The following is a 21,597-nucleotide window of genomic DNA, read 5'->3' on the forward strand; positions in this document are numbered from 1 at the left end:
GCATTTCCAGAAAATTCATTTTTGAAAGGGAACTTTTTGGTGTTTTTGAGGTGAAACATTAACAAAATATCAAATCAAAGTGCTTTACATTTTCACGCTTCTACCTGACTTTTTTCTAGCACATACTATTTACCAAGTTTAACCCAAATTCTCAATAAATTTTACTTTGCACTAAATTTCTAATCATCAAGTGTATAGCTTTTTCCCCCCACTCATTCCAATCTGAAGTTGACACTTTTTACACATACACTGCAACATAAAGAAAGATGTCAGCAATAACATTAGAGGCTTTAAATTTGAATTCATATAACAGAAAAAAAATACATATGTGCTTCCCATTTTCACCAGCAGACCAGTTTAAGTACCGTACATGAAACAATACTATTGGACTTGTTCAACAAATTTGACACAACTGGTTTTGTTTCCCCAAAGCAGACCCCACAGGATAACTGACGGAGCTCTAGATGTCCACAGAAGCTTGAATTCAGAAAATAAAAGACAAAATCTGAATATAATTGGCTTTTAAGGAATGCACATTTTACTTTAAAGAAGTTATCCTGAAAATTAGGAGGTACTGATTTTACAGATTTTCTAGCTTTTGATTCCCTTTCAGTAAAGTACCTAAGCATATACTTAAAACATACTTAAGCCTAAGATACGAAGATATCTCAAGCCCTCATTCCCCTAGTATTTGAATAGCTTATAGTTACAACTGCATCCACAACAGAAGAAAGGTAAGTGAAGATAAGAAGAAAGAGTGCTGGTACACGAAGATCACATTAAAAAGCTTTTAGAAGCACACATTCAGCAAGTGAAGCAGGGATACCAAAATGCTCTTCAGAACAGTCTGATTTGTTCAAGGCCACACAAAAATATTGTGACAGAACAAGGAAGTGTGTACCTTTATCTCTGGATCAAGTTTTTTTCTCTCCATAGTAAACGTCAAGAGGATGTAAGCACATGTTCTGCTGAATATGGAATCATTTTAATGAATTAAAAGCTAAATCAACATTCCTGGAAAATGAGGACAATTGCTTATTTTTATTTTTTTTTAATACATAGCAACAAGGATGGTGATAAATTGAATTCTGAGGTAGAAAGTTGATACTGCACAAATAGGTAGTAAATATTTTCCCCCTCATCACCGTCCCCTAACATCACAGCGCTTACACTGTATCACATCATGTCTTACTACAAAGCACTTAAGGAAGTCAAGAGGTCACTGCAAAGAATGCACATCATAACATGATAAATGTTATGGATGTTAGGGAGACACTTAACTGCATACGCTATACAAGCGTTTCTACGAGTTGGAGCTTTTGGAAACAAAACTTGGGCATTCACTTTATCATGCTTGGCATTGCCCTGAGGTGATTAGACTAATTTAACTTAATTTGTATACTTTGTGGACTTTTATCACTATGGAAATATATCAACTGAAATAAACTTCTTTCAATCATTTCAAAGCGCATTTACTTTCTGAGCACTGCACTCACCCCTGCTGTTACAGAAACCTTCAGGGATTTCTGAATGGCTTTGTGCGGAAAATTATTCAAAGAAGCTACATGAATTGCAAAGACAACAAAATTTCAACTTTGAATCCAACAGTTCACAAGTGTTCACTGAACGCACACTCTTTCAGTATACAAGGCTGATATAGCAGTAATTTATTTTCTTAAAAAATTAGCCAACGATTAAACAAGGTCCAAACAGGGGAGGTTTAGGCAGGCAGATAAAGCTGTATGTCATCCCTTGCTTCCAATAGCTGTCTTTTTTAATAGCAAATTTAAAACACAAGTTTTCTGCTGGGCTGTATTGGAAAGGACACTGCACAAAATCCAGACAAAAGTATCAGGTTTTGAAACTGTTGGATAGTTTTCTTCCTGAGAAGAGAACGTACATGCATACACTTTTTTTGTGTGTGTGCGTGCAAGTTCTGCAGAATAATGTACTTCCAATTTTATTCAAATGTAACACACAAACAAAGGAAAAGTGAGGAGAAACTAGGACAGCTATTGTATCTTTTGCATTCAAACCCCACACATCCATCCATTAATGATTAAACTTCAGCTTATATAAATAGTAAATTCCACTAAAGATCAGCAGGAGCGTTCCGTATTTCTGATCATTATGCTCTGTACTAGTATATCAGTGAACTATATTGCTCAGTATGCCGTTCTCTCTCTAGGGACATGATTTTAATTTCTGAAGCTCTTCCTGACAGAGAGCCTCTCCTGACAGAGAAGTTCAAGGCACAGAGTTACAAGCTGCAGAGTGAAGGAGAGCAAAGGAAGGCAGTAGGGAGCTGAACAGTACCTGCACTCATCTGTACTCCAGGTTCTTTAGGGACTACTGTATTTTCTTTTCCAAAATAATGGAGACAGTTTAGCTTGGGAAGCAGGGTTATAGTGTTGTGGGTTTTTTTAAACATAATTTCTCTTGGAGAAAAAACAAGAAAAAAAAGATGGTTGTGGCCTACACTCTAACAGGAAACTTCAGATTAACTTGCAAGGGAAGTTTCACAGCTTATGAAAACTTTGGGACACACAGCCAGTTGTGTTTACCTTTCCTTTGTGAACCCCTTTGCCAATGCTGATCTATTCTAGATGTTGTTATCCATAGCTATTTGACACTTTCCTTCAGAACCTTCCCTTTTGGTAGACAGTCTCTCTCACATAACAGGCATCAATATATATCCTAGTTTTTACACTAATTTAAAAGAGAAAAAAAGAACATTTGATCAACTGAGCAACAACACAAATTAAGGCATAGTGAAAAAATAGTTAGGACAAATCCAAAACAATTATCTCTAAAATATTTTAGAGGGATTATAAACATGCATTTCAACAGCCAGCAGATTTAACACTGAATAAAAGGAAGATGCTGAACCCTCCTTTTTGGGCTCTGATCTGTATTCCAGAAATGCAAAATGAAGAGTTAAATAACTGAGTAGAGCACAGAGATTACTTTACTTAGCAGGAAACAGTCAACAATTACATATCTGCATTATGAGCCATTAACTGGGTAGTGGTCTTGTAGGTTCAGAAAGATGTTAATGGAACAGCTGCCAGATAACAGGAGGGCTGCAGAAATATGTATTTTGCCATTTGTTACGCTGAAGTCAGGGTGTGCATCTGTGCGCAGATCAGCCTGATCCAAAGCCCACAGTAATCTGTTCAGTGACTTACATAGCCACTGGTGCAGGCTCTAGACAAATTCAAATCACAACTGGTAACCTCTGGATAGTTGATTTTAAATCCTGTTAAAATAGGACAAATTCAGGTTGTTAAGCTTAATTAAATCTAAACATGTTAAGATAAGTTGTGCTGTTACAGAGTTCACTGTGGTCGCTTAATACTGTGGTATTAAAAGTAGCTTTCTCCTCTGCTTAACACAACACCCATAATCCTTTACTAAGATCATTGTCATGGCTCTACGTCAAAGACAGAAGGCTTATACATTATTAGACATAACCTTCTACAGTTAAAGTAGTTTCTAGTGCTTAAGTAACGAGATTCAGTCATATGCTTCAGCAACGAGTTCTTGGCATCAAGCTTTGCATAAGAATGTTTTTCATTTATTTGCAGGTCCTTTAAATTCATTTGGCTGTTATTATTCAGTATGGAAAGAGCAAAGTAAAAAGCACTTTAGCTGTCTTATGGGCTATTAAATAATTGAGGAAGAAATGCTATACAGAAATCCCTATATTGTTTAAATTGCTTGTTAGTAACAAAGTTTAACTTCATAGAGGCTTTAAAATCTAAATTTCTATTCAATTCTGTCAGACATCCCTGCAGAAGAGAACATGCTGAAACAAACATGCTAATTCTTTAAGGGTTTTTTGGTGTTTTAGGAAATCAGAAGAGATTGTACGGTCCAAGTAGTGGTGTCAGCTCCCAGATCAGTGCCTAAGATAATCTTTCAAAAGGTCTTTAAATTTTGAACTCCTGAAACTCATTCTGTGTGAGGGACAATTGTGTTTAAAGCATGCACATGCATGAAAAAAAAAAAAAGCAAGACTTTTTATATGCATTTAACATAGGAGTAAAATAGAGACCAGAACTTATCCATAAATATCAGTAATTATTTTGTTGAAGTCAACAGAAAATGACACCTGCACTGTCCAGAGTGCAGCAGAGAAATGCAACACAACAAAAAGCATAGGGAAAAATATTGATTTCATTAGTGATAATTCCTGATTAAAGTCCTTGAAAAATAGATTTAAATAAGTTCAAATTATGTTGCTGAATTTATTACTCCACTGAAGTTGACTTCGGTCTTTTATTCGCTCACCTTTCTTCCACTGAAATTACAAGAAATATTCCTACCAATATTTCCATACCATGCCACCATTATGTTCACTGTGGTCAGTTTCGCAATTGGTAAAACCTCTAGTCATCTTCATACCTCTCCACTTTTATGAGCTTCAACAGTCTTACCTTCCAGACTAAAAGACCGCAAGACTGCTCATGCTAATAAGCACGTACTTAATACATTATAACGGACTTAAATGGCTACATGCCTAGACACCAAATGCAAATCAGAACTCCCATGAAAGCCATAAAAAATGCTTTGAAAATTACTATCAACATTAGAAAATGCTTAGATAATAAGAGATTTACACAGACAGATTAGGACTTTAAACATTCCAAAGAGATTGTTTGCTTTCTATGTATTAAAATCCTATTATAAAGGAAATTAACAGAAAAGTACTAAGCATGTTAAACCTGAAAAGCCAAGCGTTGCAAAGCATACAAATCAGCAGGAAGTTCAGAGGAACTCCACTGCAGTCTAACCAGAAAACATTGTTTTCTTCTGACACTGAATGCTGAAATAGCCCAGGGAAAAGCTGTCCCAGAGCTAAGGCAAAGAAAGAAGTTCTCTCCCTGAAAGGAGAGAAAGCAAGCCACCCTTTTTCCAACAGGGCCCAGTAGTGCAGAGCTGCACTTACTGGCTGTCCCAGAGTAAATCAAATCTATAGAATTAGATTCTCTTACTTGAGCAAGTAAGTTGTATTCATTTCACAAGCACAGATTAAAGAATCTTTATTATCCCTTTGTTTTCCTCAGTGCTTTTAAGAGCAGGAACTCTTGCAATACATACATTCAAATGAATTCAAAGATCCCACAACAGCCTTAGGATCCGGCTATCCCTGCAGAAATTAAGTATATGGGAAAGGGAATTTAAACAACAGGTGACAACGTGAAAGCAAATGCTTCACCTTCATTGTTTTTGAAATAAATCTCACACAGTGACTAAAGCAAGCAACATCAGCTACAAAGAGGAAAGACCTCAAACCGCAACAGGAAAATCATGGAAAAGACAAGACCAAGTGTGGTGGTGCTTTCAGATTTTAATCAGTGAAAGCCAAGATGAGCTATACGCCTGGCTCTATAAAAATCTGGCCAAAAAAGAAATATGATATTTATTATAAAGTTGAGCAACAAAATTTGTCTTCCATATGACAATTGAACTTACAAAACAAACAAAAAAACACAAAGAAAGCATCATCATAAATGTACCAAACCCTTGATATAAAACAAAGAAGAGAGAGGGAAGAGGGAATAGCATGCTGCTTCACAAGAAACACGTCTTTCAATGTTGTGCTTCAAAGACCTCTGACAAGAAGTGAAAAATAAATCAGTATTGTGAGGAATGCGTTTCCATTAGAGTTGTGAATCTTCCAACGTGTTCACAACCAGAAGGACAAATATTTTGTTACCTATCATTCTCACACTTGATGAGATGAGGGCTACACTGGTGGGAACAGAAGTAAGACTACAAAAGTTCTTTGGGAAGTTTTCCTTCTAAGGCTCTGAGGTAGTGTAGGAAGGAAAAACAAGAAGAAAAACATGAACTTCCAGGCTAACAGGATAAAAAAAAATCAAAACCTATAGTCTGACAAGTATTCAGGAATTTTGGGAACAGCAGCCATGCCACATGAGAGGAGTTGCAGACTTCAAGCTGTTTCCCCATGACAGTATTTGAACATGGTCCTTCGCCCCATCCCTCACTCAGTAACATTTCTGAAGATATCTGTAGAGAACAGCTTTCAGATTTCAACAGAATTATATATATGTGCCTTGTAGCAGGCACTGTACTCTTCACACAGAAAAATCTATGGATTCAGTCAAGGCTAGAGCCTCAGCTGACTCAATGCCTACTTGCAAAGGCTCTCAAATTCCTGCAGCATTTTTCTTTCCATAAAGTCAAATGACAGGGAAAAGCTGTTGCATAAGGTCTCTTCTGAAAAAATCTGTACCATAGGGAGGGCTGTCCTGTGTAGGGTTTAGGCTTAAGCAGTTTATCTGCTTCAGGTGTGCAGAGAAACTAATCCCTTTAGAGTTTTACTTCAGAAAACTATTGTGCTGGATTCTATCAGAATGTGGGGTGCTTAGCTTGGATTATAGTGTGGTTTTATAGCAGTTTTAATAGTTTAGAACAATGTTTGGCAAAGGCACTAACTATAATTAGATGGCTTTTTCAGGCAATGATTGCATATAACTGTGTGCACAAATGTTTAGCCCGAGTCCTCATTTCAGACAGGACCTTTTCTGTAAGAGCAACATGCAAATTTTCTGGCTCACAACCATATTAGCACCAAGTAAGCAATTACCTAGACTGTGTATAGCATAAAGCCAGCTAGCATAAAGTCACATAAAACTAAGTTGAGAAAATACAGAGCCAATTTAACAAGATATGGAAGCCTTGTACAAAGTCGTGAGTTTTTAAACATTAACCACTGAGTAAGTTAAAATGCTTGTCCAATGTGTTTTGGGGTGAAAGGAAGATGACAAAAATATTAGAGCACCAAAGCTCCAGAAGGTTCCATATTCTTAGACATTCCCTACATCAGACTTCTTTATATTAAACTATGATCGTGGCAGTTTTGGCTTTGATTGGATTAAATATAATAAAAAGAATAATTACCACTTGAAATTTTCAGTAGTTCTCATTTCAGCGTAATTAGATGTAGTGATTAGAATATCTTTTCTATTGCATTGTAGTTCTTCCTTAGCACCAAACAACGATACAAGTTATTTACATATCTTAAGTTAAAGGAGGAGCACAACTTAACACAGGAGTTGCCATTGTTTCCACTGGAGCTTCTCCAGATTCCTGCCAAACACCCTGCAGTGTTGTGCAATGTCTTTGTAAACAGTTTGTGTCAGTTCATTACCTCTAACATTTTTATTTTTTTCTATTAAAACACACAAAAAACACACTTTTCAAAACCAACCAAACTTACCTATAGACACTTCAGTTCATCACAGGCTCCCTCAGGAAGAGATATCCTTTGTACCCCAAAGACCCCGAGAGAAGCTTCAAATATTAATTACTTTTGGACTGCCTGCCTCACCTGTCAAGTTTCAAGCACAGACAGGGCGGCCTCAGCTTCTGACCGTTTCCTGAGATGCTAAATCGATCTCTGCATGTCAACATATCATAAACATTTACTGTTACATTAGCAGCGTGAGTAGTTAAGAATACTTCTAGGAACCCCACTAGAAAAATTATAAAGCTCTCATTTATCAATGTTTATGAACATTTAGGTTCCAATTTCTTGGACGATTAATCCAAGTTTTTTAATAACCCATGCTAAAAAGTTACTAGGAAAAAATAATTTATGGAATGATTTTTGCTTACTAACTTTTTTAGAATAGAGATAATGTCAGCACATGAATTATATGCCAATAAAGCAATATACTTGACTAACTTTCCAGTCACATACTGGAAGAAAACAATTTCGGCTTAAAGAAATATAGATGAATTCTCTACTCTCTGCTCTCACTGAATGTAGCTAAATGACAATGATGCTCTTGATTGAGATCTAAATTATATTTTGATCTATGTGTTCTGTGTCTTCTGTTCTAGGGCTGTATGATAACAAAGCGTACTATCACAGACCTTTCTATTCTCTTGATAATACTGTTGCTAATTTGTTCAACAATTGATCTCCATCTGACTCATTTAGCATTGTGATAGCAATAATTGTTTCACCCTGACAGCAAACACAGAGCAGCCAAATCCCTAACCTAGTTACAACTGAGGTTTTGCTACCACAGGAGCTAGGTGAAAAAATTGTGTTCAAAAGCTTTGAATATTCTAAGTGTGTGCTGTGACCTTCAGTGGGACCTCAGCTGCCCTTTCAATCTGTAGCCACAGAGCGAATGTAGCAAGAGAAGTTTGCCTGGACGTCTACAGCAGCTCTTTGAGTCATCTGCAGCAAGAACAATTTCTGCATATCCATTGCTATTCTGTAAAGCAGGGATAACAGCATTTCTTTCTCCCCAGTGCTGTGTGGCATAAACTTTCATAGTTTTATCTTTTATCATTTCTCAGTACTTGTGCTTATTGAAGACCCGGTTCCCAATATCGTTAAACTCAGTCATCACAGCCAAAAGCCAAATATTTACCAGTATTCCTAGATTTGCTCTGTAGCATATGCTGTTGCATTTCTGGCAGCTCTAAGCCAACTGATCTAAAGAAAGCTTAGTTTTAGTCATCACAGCTGACATGAGTATCTCTAAATTATTTGAGGCAGGGACTGGCTACTGCTATCATGGTTGTTCGGCTGTGTGGTTGTTTTTTGTTGTTGTTTGTTTTGTGTTTTTTTTTGCAAAGCATTAACTGATATGTCTGTATCCTTTGTTCATATATCCAGTTTGTACTACAATACAAATAACATAGGTTTGGTGCAAATAGTTTTTGGAGTCTAATGGAGCTTTGCCCAAAAGTTACTTTCATAAATGCATCAAGGTAAATATATGTTAGGTACAATGTAACAAAAATTACACTTCCCTCCCTCCTTTCTCCCCATCAACTACTAAGTTAGCGTGAGACATTTAGGGTGGTATCTTATTTCTAGCTTTGAGCCAGTTGCAAGAACAGGCTCCGCTTCCAGAGTGAGTAAGCTGGCCAACATACATTATGTCAGCCAATCACCTGTAGAGACACTGCACTGAGGGATGGCCACGTGTGAATTTTCCTTCAGCAAGTAAAAAGAATTGAGGAAATCCTCTTTTATCCAGAGGAGCAATTATGCACATTCCAACTTCCACACAATAAAATTTTAAACAGTTTAAATTTCAGTGATTCTGTGAATCTAGCTCTATATTTTTGCTGTCAAGTCATCATTGTTTTGTGGGTTTTGTTTAAATCCACATTTATACAGCCACGAATCAGTCCAGCAGACATTTGTGCCAGTGAAAAGGAGCTTTCAAAAAAGGCATTGTAACAGTCATTCCATACTCAGAGCAGGAAGGAAAAATAAAGGAGAACTGATTCTTCCTTAAGATCTTTTTGCAAGAAGACTCAGTCAAAAACCAAGTCTAACAGTGAAAATGGATGTTACGGTTGGAACGTGCCAAATATTTTAAACAAAATCTAGCAGCCTGTGTGGCAATTGCAGATAGATAATTGCACAGGGGAGGAGGAGATTTTGACATGAAGTCTTTCTAGTGGAAATTGGGAGTTCGCCTCAAAGGAAAAGCGTTCCATTAGAAAGATGGAAAGATAGTCTGAAATCCTCTAGCATCCACTTCCAAGTTGTTTTAGTCTTTACTAATTAAAGAAGTTGATGACTCTAATAACTTCACCATTTTTTCTATTTTTCCCCCATACACAGTGTATGAGCAGCTGATGAAAAGTAACAAGTTAGATAACAAGTGAAATGCAAGCTGTCACAAGACTTTCATGATTCAAGAAGGTCAGGATGAATATATTCTGTGTAATCAACCCACAATAAATCTCTGCTCTCTTACCTCACTCATTGAGCTCATTACTCGTGATAACTCTATCCCAGTTTGCTCACTTCTAAGAAAAGTTTTTTGTAGCTTACATTAGTCAGGAAATTCCACAAAATGCTGACAGTTCATTCTTGCTCTTCGGTCATTATTTGTTCTATTTTTAACAACAATAATTTACTCACCAAATCTCCGTACTTTTTAAGAAATTGGAAATAAATAGCACATGTTTAGATATTGGAAAGTATTCAGTAATTTTTGTGCAATGCCCTTTTCAATGCATGAGTGATTAAAAGCAGCTGGTTACTGGTACTCACACTGCAAATTGTAAGTCATATTTGCTTTCAGACAGGTTACATAAATGAGCCAATCATCATGATGGCAAATTTTAATATCATAATGTTAAAGATTTATTCAGGTATTTAATTAGAACCATTGCTCAAGCCTAGCATGCAAGGCTGGTCCCTCAAGAGGCTCTCTCTGTAAGCTTAGCTCAGAGTATGAGGAAAGCTAGGAGTATTTCTGCAGGTACAGGAGCCTGTGCCACACGTAGCCTTTTGCTACGGGGATGAGCTGGCTCTGCCACAGGCCTGAGCTGGCTGGAAGCCATGTCAATGTACCGGTGAGGTGCTCGTTCAACCTGGCAGCACGCTGCTCCTCTGCAGGCTTTCTTTGGTCTGACTCAGCTCGGCTCCGGCTGTGGCCCCTCAGCCTTTTGTTGTGCATGGCAGGGGGCTCACATCTGGTTGGGAAGGGCTCTGTGCAGATCTGATGTACAAAGGACAAGGATCAGATTTCAGCTCACGCTTTCCTCACAACCATTCACTTGCTCCTGATTGTACAAATCCTGCAGATTTGTAAAGGTGGAAAGTGAACAAAGGAATGGAAGAAGGATCCTGCCATCCTTCCATAGATAACTCTCTGTAGGCACTGGTCATACATGAACTCCTGGACTCAATGCAGGGACTACGTATGAAGTGCAGCAGTCTGAGATCTTACATTCACCCAGTGATCTAATTGCTGCTAGAGGGAGACGCAGCAAGACTGGCAGAGGCTGCAATATATCTTGTTTCAGAAGATTAGATTGGATTTTCTCACCATAATACAAAGGGTCAAACTCTTTCCTGAGAACGTTATGTTTCAACATTCTTAGACCAAACGCAAATATCACGTGTGAGCACTCTCAGCTCTCATTTGCAGGAATGGCTTTATTGCCAGCTAAATAAAACACAAATGCAGAATGTTCCATTTTCCTACCTGTAGCTAAGCTGATGGTTTTTAACAGGAAATAAAGATAGTCTTTCCAGTCATCACTGGGAACTCTGGGCACATCAGCACTACTCACCGGTAGATCGCTAGGATGTCTGTGATCTGAACAAAATGCTTCAGTTGAGTGAGCTACATCAAAAAGTGGCGGTTTTAAATTTAAGTCTCTGAACTTAAAAATAAGTCAGTGTGAGCTGGAGAACTTCTTTTCATAAATTTTTAAGCCCTTCCTCAGAAGAACTTTGTTTTCTTTATGTGAATCCTGGATCGCTTGGAAAATGTCTTTTTGTGCATTTAAACATCACATTCAAACCTATTTTCACAATTTGAGGAGAATGGAAAAAGGTGAAAGAAACAGCATACTATCTCACCTATCATACTGAACAGCTAAGCTTAAAGCATATAATATTTTGTCTCCCATTCCAAAACTGGTGCAAACACCATCCAGGTTTCTACAGAAGCTCTCACCTATGTTCTGCAATGAAATGCTGTGACAAGGCCAGTCAACCAATTTTCTCAAAATACCTGCTGTACTTTTGTTATGCTATAGTTTTTCCTTTTGCATCTTTAAATGTGATACTCCTTCCTATTGACCCAAAGAAACTTTTGTAGAAGTGCTGCAGTTATGTTCCTCTATCAGCTTCTTCACATGAGATAATCAACTCTTCTGTGATTTTTCCTCTATCTGCATTTTAATGTGCTCATCAACCTGATTAGAGAATAGGGATCCAAAGTCTCTAGAGGACAGTATGCTCCCCGTGAAAATACTGTATTTGACTACTATAATCAAAAAAAGATGTAAATATTACATTCTCAATCAATCAGTAAACATTCCCTCCAGCTCCTTACATCCACCTTCTATGTCAATCAGACATTTATATTCTTCAGACATCATCATTATGCCAGCCAATCTTGTATTTTATAGCCTACACATAATAGTTTAAACCTGATACCCAAAAGATTTTGGGGTTTCAAAATACCTAGACCCCCAGGAAAAAAAAAAAAAAAGCTAGAAGTGTGGCAACATCTACTCCAACATACAATGGTCTTAAGTTCACTGCATTTAGGAAATTAGCAGTGACCTGACAGAGAACCTATATTGCATAGTAATTTTGGCTGCCAAAATAATTCCTCGAGTAGCTGACTTACATCTGTTGGACTTGATATACAGCATGGTGTGTAAAAAGCCACCTACTTTTTAAACCCCTTTTTTCCAGATTGTCTAAATACATCTTGATTAAAGTTATGAAGAAACACAGACAGGACATCAAACAGAAAAGTCTGCTCTGTTCTAGAAGATGCTTGGAGTCTCCACTCATCTACCACAGAAGTTCCCAAATTTGTGAAAAATTTGTGACCGTAATACAACCACAAAGCTACAAGAACACTTGCTTTTGTTTCTCTAATAGAATGGTAACAAAGCTCTATGGTCTCTCCAGTACAATGCCTACTATTTCAGGAACACCAGAAAAACCCTGAGCAGAACCTTTTTATTCTATCACTTTGTTTCTTACATTTCCTGTCCTTCAGAGCATTTAATTCTTACTGTTTTTTCAAAACACTGTTCCAGCTCCAGGGTGACCTTGGACCAGCCAAATATATCAGGCAAAAGCCAAGCAGACCATCGTATTTCTCTTCAGTGTTACATTCTTGGACAACTTACACCATAAATTTACAAGCTTGTCAATTAAGTTTAGAGATCCAGTAAACCATCTATATTAAATATGACTTGGATATGAGGGAAAACAAATGAAGATTAACGTGGCATTCTCACAGCAGGCATAATCTGTTGACTTTTGGGTGGAAAAGACGCAACAGGCTGTCCGTTACCCTTTGCTTAGAGTTCCACTCAGTGCTCCAGACTTGAAAGCATCTTCGCAGCTTGCCACTGTTATTTATTTATTTTAGGAAAAAAAAGAACACACATCCTCCTCTAATAATTTCTGAAACTATCACAACACAACCTGATGAATCAAGCTTTTTTTTTTAATGTCTTGTATTCCATTGCACATTAGCTCTATAGAATTCATAGTTCACAATGTTTTTTGCTTTTTTATTTTTGCATTTTTTTTTATTTTTTTTTTAAAGCATGCACTTCTGCTTGAGCAGCTGTTTACAGATTAACTTGAGTACCATTGCCTGTCTTGTCTCGAGCCAGTCAGTCTCATCAGGCAGTATTGAAAATAGATACTTGGTATTCCCTTCCCCCCAGATACGCATCTCGAGCTCTGTTTCTTCTGGTCCTATATATGCTTGAGTTTGCACATGTAAATCAATTCACTAAAGTCACAAATATTGAGCTTGCATAAGTTGGACCTAATTTTATGGACAGGCTAAGCATTCAACAAAGAAAAAAAAATATCATGCACGGGAAACTAATGCAAGGGAGTTAAAGCTGATGTTTTCAAGTAAATCCAAAGGATTGAAATGCCAAAATCCTGGTTGTAGTCTGTATATTAGAGTATATTATCCTTCTTATTTGACTATTTCCATGTGCAAACTAATTCCCAACAGAAGAGAAATGCGTGTTAAGCTTTAAATAAGCAAGGACAGGCTTGCAGAACTAATCTGATTTACATCTCTCAAGACTTTCTACCTACTACCTGTGACAAAGCAAGTCAGCCTATTCCTCAGGAGCTTCCTCAATAATAAGCAACAAATTCCATATTGACAGAAGGCTTTAAGGCATCTCTCAAGAGCCGTCTCCTACAACACACACAAAAAAAAAAACTTTTGTTTTGGTTTACATAGCTTCTCCGCCAATTTCCAGGGAGTATTTTGTTGTGTTCTTGCTTATTTTAAAGGCTCTTACAAAACAGACTTGTCATAGGACCTTCCATGTATGTACAAGGGAGCTCACCAAGTTAATGAGGCCCACCGGTACTTCTCCATTTGATAATCAAGCTTGGGAAAAAGAATTAAAATTTTTAATACAGTGTACAACACCCTAAACTGATTAAACCTGAAATTCACCTTCCTCTGTGTGTTTTTGTGCTGTACTTGATTGCTAATCAGGACATGTGGAGTGTGTTGAAGGACAATAGACGTAACACATATTCCGAGTCTTAGTTTTTGATAAAAGTTTTTGGACAATTTCTACCACATTCATGTGAATTCCAACAGATACTTGTTTGTTGTACAGGCAAAAGAAGAATTTTGGATAACGTTTCAGACTACAAGTTTGAGCCATTTTTAAGTGAATTGCTACTTATTGGGTTTAGTGGTGTTTTGTTTTGTTTTTTTCTGATTAATTGGTAAGATCTGTTTTCTCTCCCAGAGTTCAGTCATCATGCATATATAGTTCCTTTGAAAGTTGAAGGTTATGCCTATTAACACACGTTGCTCCCTGCACACGGTCCTTTGAGCACTTCTACCGAATTGTTTCCTGTTCGATATGTTCTTAGATGCTATAAATCTTTCCCATTTACCCTGACCATAAAAAGACCTCTAGGGGATTTTTCTACTATTTATTTAAAGCATTGACTGAAGTTTCTGAATTATAAGTAATTCTCATCAATAGTTAAGCTCATAAAAATGATAACTCATCAAAATAATCTCTTCATTTCTATATGTGGCTCTACATATGGCTCTACTGATGACTTCAGAGAACCAGGAGTTTTTTCCCCTCAAGAAAAAGCAATGAGTGCTGCAGGGACAAGGTGCCCTTTAACTCCACACTGCACATTCACAGCTAGATGAACTGGATTTTTGTTGACTGGGAGCATTAATCCTAGTGTGATTTAATTTACTGGAAGACCACAGGGCACCTTGCTGCACACAAAACAGTAGCAATTTCACTCGGCTGTCCCTTGCTAAAGAAACATAAGAAAAACTGATTAAAAATACCAAAGAGATAATCTTTTCTGCCTGACACAAAAAGCTAATTACAAATGCAAAATAATACTGCAGTACTATTTTGCAACAAAATAGCGAGGAGGAAGAGTTAGGCACTGAGGTGGTAATTTGCTGGAGTCTAGTCAGAATCTCAGGGAGCAACTGATGCTCAGAATAAGAAAGCTATCTGGGCCTTTGAAGTCACACACACACACAAGCATTTGGGATTCAACATACAATTCCATCTCAACCACAGTATTTTCAGCTAAGTACTATACATATTACTGGTAAATGGTGTCCTGGAGGGATGGTACTACTGGATCACTGCCATCCTTCTTAAAAGTTCTCTTATTATTCTTCTGGCCTTTTTTTCTGTGGTATTTCTCAGAATCACACTAGCAGCTGTTATTGCTGCAGGTTATACAGAGGATTTGCACATATCCACCGCCAAATAGCTGGGAAGCTATTGTAGAACTACTATTCTATAAAGTATTTGTAGATATTTGTATTCTTCAAAAAGATACCCTCAGTTATGACTTTCATTTTTTCTTTAATAGGTACACTCTTATTACAAGTGATAGCTCTCTCAGTATGCAAGATCTAGCTAATTCACTGTAATTACAAGTGAGCACTAATAATTCTTCTAATCTTTGGCTTTTTTATATGGTATTATGCTATTTAAGATCATAAGAACAGTAATAACTGAGCATGAATACCAGACACAGATGCATCTGCCATTTCAAGAGAGAGTCCTCTTTCCTCCCGTCTCCTGCTTCACTAGTTTAACAAATATATTTATTTATTTACATCATTTCACACCTTGAGACAGCTCAGTATTACTGAGCCTCTTCCCTGCCAGGATGAACGAAACAATGTCAGGTAACAAAACCTTAAGGATGACTGATTTGTCTCATGTCTGCACTGTAATAAGCACCAGAACTGAAGACAGCCATAAATCACGCCAGGATTTCAGGTCAGAGGCTGCAGTGCCCAAGCTTCCACAGATACAGAACAAATGAGGACTGTCACTGCCTGGCCGAGGAGTACACGTCCTCCGTGCTTGAGTTTTGCCACTGCTAATGCCTTGTAAAACTTCTGAGCTGCCCCAACAGGAACAAGTGACACTGAGAAGAACAAGGTCCTGGAGAGCCTTCTGCACAGCCCAACACCCTCATTTCTTCCTTTTGAAATGGTCTCCTGAGGCCTGAGCCTCCTGCCTCAGGAACTGGCTCAAGTACAGCCATTTCTGTCTGGTGGGTGGCCTCCAGTCAGCCCTCCAGGGATGGGGCCCCATTCCGTCGGTGTCTCCAGGCTGACATCTTTGCCCTTCTGCCCCACACACCCCCTCAGCTTCTCTTTAGCCGACTGTTTTCTTAACACAAGTTTTGGAACAGAGAAAAATCAGAGGGAGGGGGTATCAAAATTTCACTACCCAACATCCACTTTTATCATCACTGTTAAAATAAAATTCAGTGTCTTCACAACATGCATGCATCTTGGATTCAGAAGGGAGGGCTTGGGACTCACGTTTTGTAAGCCAGGATGACGAAGGAATCTGGGCATTTTAGCTCAGTCCTCAAACACAAGCTTGGCAATTCTTTCACCCTGTGCCCATCTGTTAGCACTAATCCACAGTCACAACAGAGGGAAACAAGAGGCCAATCTGCTGCCTAGTTGAGAAGTGTCTGGCTGAAACACAGAGCAGTCTGCTGAGTCTAATCCATGTTTTATGTTCAAAAGGAAAACAGATACAGTAACCGACTCCCTAAAATCTGCAGCTGTGGTCTTCCACTTATTCCTCCCAGATAACCGCTCTCAGAAGAGAGCTGCTCAGAGCTGTATTTATTGTGGTCCTTCTTGACCCAAAAGTAAAGCTTTTCATATTTGATCTCAGACTTATATAGAAACTCTACAAGTCTACAGATGCAGAACACTGCACACGCAAATGCAAATCAAGTCACCTTGGCCAGTGTTACCTTCTGGGCAAGCACAGCAGACCCAGTCAGAATATGCTTTCTTTGTCAAAGGCTTTTATAAAACCTCTCCGTTTCCAATTCTACAATCAAATAGATTCAAGAGCTATTGAATTTTCTTGCTATTTCTATTTAGCATAATTTGCAAAGTTATCCTCATGCAAAAGCAATACTATACACAGAGACACTCCCGCATTGCAAATGTTCTTGTAAAGCAGCTATTAATAACAAAAACTCAGTGAAAAACACAATTTCATTAATTGTCAGAAATATTTGTCCCTGTTTGCTAGTAAAGTCAGAAAAAGATAGGGCAGGACAGTGGGGAGTAGGAAGTCACTTTCTTCTGTCAAAATACACTGTACTCACTCTATGGCTTCTCTCTATAAATCTAAGTGAACTGGATGCTGTATGCAAAGTGATTAAAATCTACTTATGCTATAAAAGGAAAAATGAGAACACTGTGCCAGACTCGTAGGCCTCCCTCCTCGTCCCAAACAATACAAAACCAACAAAAATCAGCAGATAACAAAGGAGATGTGATCACAGACTGAATGATCTGGTTTCATCATCAAAATAGTTATTTATAGCTTGTTGGCAGGTTTGTGGTTTTTTTTTTTTTTCCCCCTCTAGATCTGTTCTACAGAACTATTTTAAAAGCGACTAAGTTTTAGTATTCTTGCTAGGATATGCTGTTTGAAGTCTTCATTTGGCTGGTAGAAATCAATAAATGTTTTCTTTCACATTATTTATCCAAAATATAGTGAGCCTCAAACTTTAGTTTTTTTGTTGTTGTTGTTTTTTTACTGAGTGTAAGCTGGTATAGCTTTCTGGTAGATATAATTTATTTGATGAGACACAATATCCCAAGATTCTCATTATTTAAGTCTGATGATTCAATTATGCTGTAACAGTGTAGAAATTTAAGCACAGTAATACTGTGTCCTAATGCATCTCCTAGTGAGTTTATATCATAGATTTCATTAAAAGATATAGAGCTAAGATTATAGAAACACTTTTCCTGATTTTCATGTCTTTATAAACACTCTCCACTAGTACTAAGTAGTAAAGTGGTGGTGGTCAAAATTTTTCAAAGCTCTGTAATACTAGTAGTTTGAACTTTCTAGCTTTAAGACCAAATTCTTTCCCATTGTTTCACTTCCACCCTTATTTCAAATAACTCAAATAGTTCTGCAAAATCTTTCTGATGGAGAAGAGGCTGAAGTTTTGGGGAGTGGAAGAAATGGATGTAGGTCTGCTTTTCACATGAGAATATTGGAAGAGTTACAAAGTATAGTGTTGTGAAAAAATATGACAGAAGTTACCTTTACTCATGCTGTAGCTATTAACTGTCAAAATACAGAAAATTACTAATAGTAATATAAAATACCATCACTAAGGAAAAATGAAATGGTAATTTAATCAACTTCGATGTCTTTTGTAAGTATTACATTTTCAGAATCAGTCAAGAGCAGCTACAGCCTTCAGACTTTTTTCTACGCATATTTGGTCCATGCTTTTGAAGTTTTCTGTAACTTATGTTCAAAAGGGAGCAACAGTTTTGTATACAATGCATCTTATGTCTTCATCTTATAGCTTCATATCTCTTTATCTAAAACTGCAGCTTTATTTATTTTTTTAAAATTCAGTCTGTAAATTCAGTCTGTAAGATACTCAAAAACTCTTAAGGTTTAGTTCTAGTTTGGGATCAGCAAATGTTTTCCAGCACTGACAGACTCTGAGAGCTCCAAGACCCTCTCTCTTCCTCCCACTGCCCAGCAACAGATACACCCCGTCACTTCTGTTGCAAGGAAACATGCTGACACAGGCCAAGTTAGGCTGGGTTCACCCCAGTAGACAGCCTTGACCTGCATGATCACTGTACCATCCTGAATATATTGCATATATTACAATTATGAGCTCAGTAAAAACAAGAAAAAAAAAGCAGTTAGTGTTCCTTGACCAGTCCATGACAATTAATTTTATTTACTGGGTTGAATCTCATCACACCTTATGCCAAAATTGAGAATGACATAGGAAATACTTGGAGACTACTAAGTTTTTTAAAATTACTTCAGTAGATAGTTTGCCCTGACCTTGATCCCTCCGATCATTTAAGTACTCACTTAATTGAAGCCTTTTGGATCAAAGAATTAGAAAGAACTTTACAAAATCAGAAAAACCCCTACATGATTTCATACAATGAAATATTATAGCGAATATATAAGAGAAGATTTGCTGCATTTAATGTGTTTTTGATATAATAGTAGGTCTGAGTTTACAACCTCTCTTTTGACTAATTTAACTCCTTAAGTTTGGCTGATCACTGCTGTAACTCTTGGCACTGGTTAAGGATATCTCTACTAAGAACCTTTGCTAACATCGTCCCCAGTAAGCAACGGTCATTACTGTTCACTCACATTAAGCTAGAGCTGCTCTCTGGCAGACGTCCTAGTAAAGAAGACATCCCAATTCGTTACATTTCCCATTAAAATAATAAAGAATATCTTTTCTACTGAAATGAAATCCGAATATTGGAAGATTCATAAAAGTCCTCCCACCTCATTCAGGGGAACAGGAGGTAGGTATTATATAAGCACTTAGCTATATATAGCAAGACTTATTGCTAGCAACACATCAGTGTCACAGCTGAATTATAATATTCCAAAAAATGTCAGCCTTCATAACTGCAAAAGTAACCACAACTTCAATAAACTGAAAGGACACATCAAGGTCTGTAGAACAAGAAGATGAAAAGAAAGTTATTAGCCTTCTATTTCTTCCCCGTCCCTTCTCTGCCATTAGCTGTTTGCATTTCAAGAAGCTAAGTGAATGCAAAAGCAAGCAACGTCTCAGAGTATTTCAGTCATCCTGAACTCAACTTTAAAAGATAGAACTCATATTACACGTCTACATGAATCAAATACATAAGTGGCAATACACATAATGGATTAAGCAGCAACAGTACACGTTTTGACCACATTAATAAACACCTAACACAAGTTTGGTGTCTATTAGCTTGGTCCCGCAGTTGAAACTTCAATGCTCTAACCTTGAAGGGTGAAAAGCTCAATATTCCTTGGGAGCAAGTGAGACTGAGGAACAAGCACTGGGAAACACGAAGTCTAGAATTTGGAATACCTTGACAGGGCTGGTATAGGTAAATGACACTGGAAAACAAAAGATTTTGGTCTATGCACCACTGTGTGAAATTTAGAAAGCTATTTCCTGAAATAGGTATCATTGCATTGGGCACATGAAAGCAATAATCAGGTTATAAAAATTTACAAGAGACCATGAATTTTTAGTCTGATCTCTCCATTAGGATTAATTGTAAGCAGTGTAAGCAGAGTAATAAAGAAGTCCTAGAGGAAAAAAAAAAATCTTCCCTATAATTAATTGTGCCATTTGACAAATAAAACAACGTATATTTCCATTATCAAATCTGAAAGCAAACAATTGATTTTCAGTTTTACTTGATGTAAACAGAGCTTATCATCTTAATTAATCCTTCCCCAGACTTTGTTTTCTGGAAGACATTTATCTCAAATAAAGCGACTTTATCAACATTTAAGCAGTATATTTATCTTTATAGCCTCAGGTATGATGTAGGAGCTAAGACTGAATCCAAGAACATATTCATGTTGCTAATGCTAATACACTTAAGAGTTGGCCCCTGACGCAGTTGTATCAGCCCTGAGGCTGCCTACTAAACAGCTCCAATTTGTAGCGAAGAAGGGCCTTAACGCTCTGATCCACGACAAACGTGAGGAAGCGCTTGCAACCAGCAGGGCAGCCCCAGGCAACACGTACCTCAAATGAATATGGAGTTGATCATTTTCCTCTCCATTCTCTCAAAATGATCTACACAATTACTTGTATGTCTTTTCAGCATTTGCTGCAGTACCTGCTAAGAAGGTTTCAACAACGATAGCTTATTTTTGTCCGCCTCTGTACCAGGTGCCCGTGCCCAGGTGCAGGCCATGGGGCTCCATGAGGCAAGGCCGGGGCCGCTTCCAGAAGGTTCTGGGGCACCCTGAGGGAAGGGCCATGCGCTGCAGGGCAGCCAGGGCTGAGGTAAAACATGTGAGGAATGGCCCTGCCAACATCATGTCAAGAGGAGGAAGAGGAAGGGGATGCTGCAGGTGCCAGGGCAAATGTGTACCTGCAGCCCATGGAGAGAGGCCATGGTGGAGCAGGGGATGTGCCCTGAAGGAGCTGCTGCCCATGGAAGGGCCCACAAAGGCTCAGGGGAAAGGTGTGAGGAGGAAGGAGGGGATGCAACTGAGGAGTGGGAGAGCGACTGGCAGCGACTGACTCACAACCTCCCACTCTTTTGCCATCTCCTTCCGTCCATTTTCTTCCCCCCCCCCGCCCCGGGCAGGCACAGAAAGGACCATGCAGAATATCCTCAATAGGCTGCCTAAATCAATGTCCTGTTTCAAATTACGTTGCTTCAAATGCCTCGGAAAAGCATTGTTTAAATCAAAAGAACTTCATTTACATTCCCACTTTTCACTGAATTTAAAGCATATTGTTCATCCCTCATCATGAATAGAAAATATACTTAAACAATATCACTGACTACATTCCCTCACAACATGTTCATTTATAAAACTTCTTAAACTTAAACCTTAAACTTAAACTTAAACTATCTTAAAAATAATAATAATAACACTTCTTTATGAAGTTTTTCAAAGTCTTTCCAATCCTTTTTCCCCTACACACTCCTGATTAGGGTAACAGAATTCAAGGAAAAAACATGTTGTCAGTATTATTCT

The 21,597-nt window shown here is 37.9% G+C and overlaps 1 long non-coding RNA gene across 2 annotated transcripts in view; it reads right to left on the reverse strand.

Moving 5' to 3' along the window:
* Positions 1–21,374, reverse strand: part of LOC125182793 (uncharacterized) — a 263,096-nt gene extending 241,722 nt beyond the window's left edge. The window contains exon 1 of one of the 2 annotated variants that reach the window (XR_010825632.1): positions 20,724–21,374. This is a non-coding gene — a long non-coding RNA (uncharacterized lncRNA). Of the gene's footprint in view, positions 1–20,629; positions 20,670–20,723 lie in introns of those variants that run through there. The other variant, XR_010825633.1, reaches the window with a different exon arrangement.
* Positions 21,375–21,597: the final 223 nt, after the last annotated feature.

Source organism: Anser cygnoides, chromosome 17 (genome assembly GCF_040182565.1).
Source record: "Anser cygnoides isolate HZ-2024a breed goose chromosome 17, Taihu_goose_T2T_genome, whole genome shotgun sequence".
In the NCBI taxonomy this organism is placed as follows: Eukaryota; Metazoa; Chordata; class Aves; order Anseriformes; family Anatidae; genus Anser; species Anser cygnoides.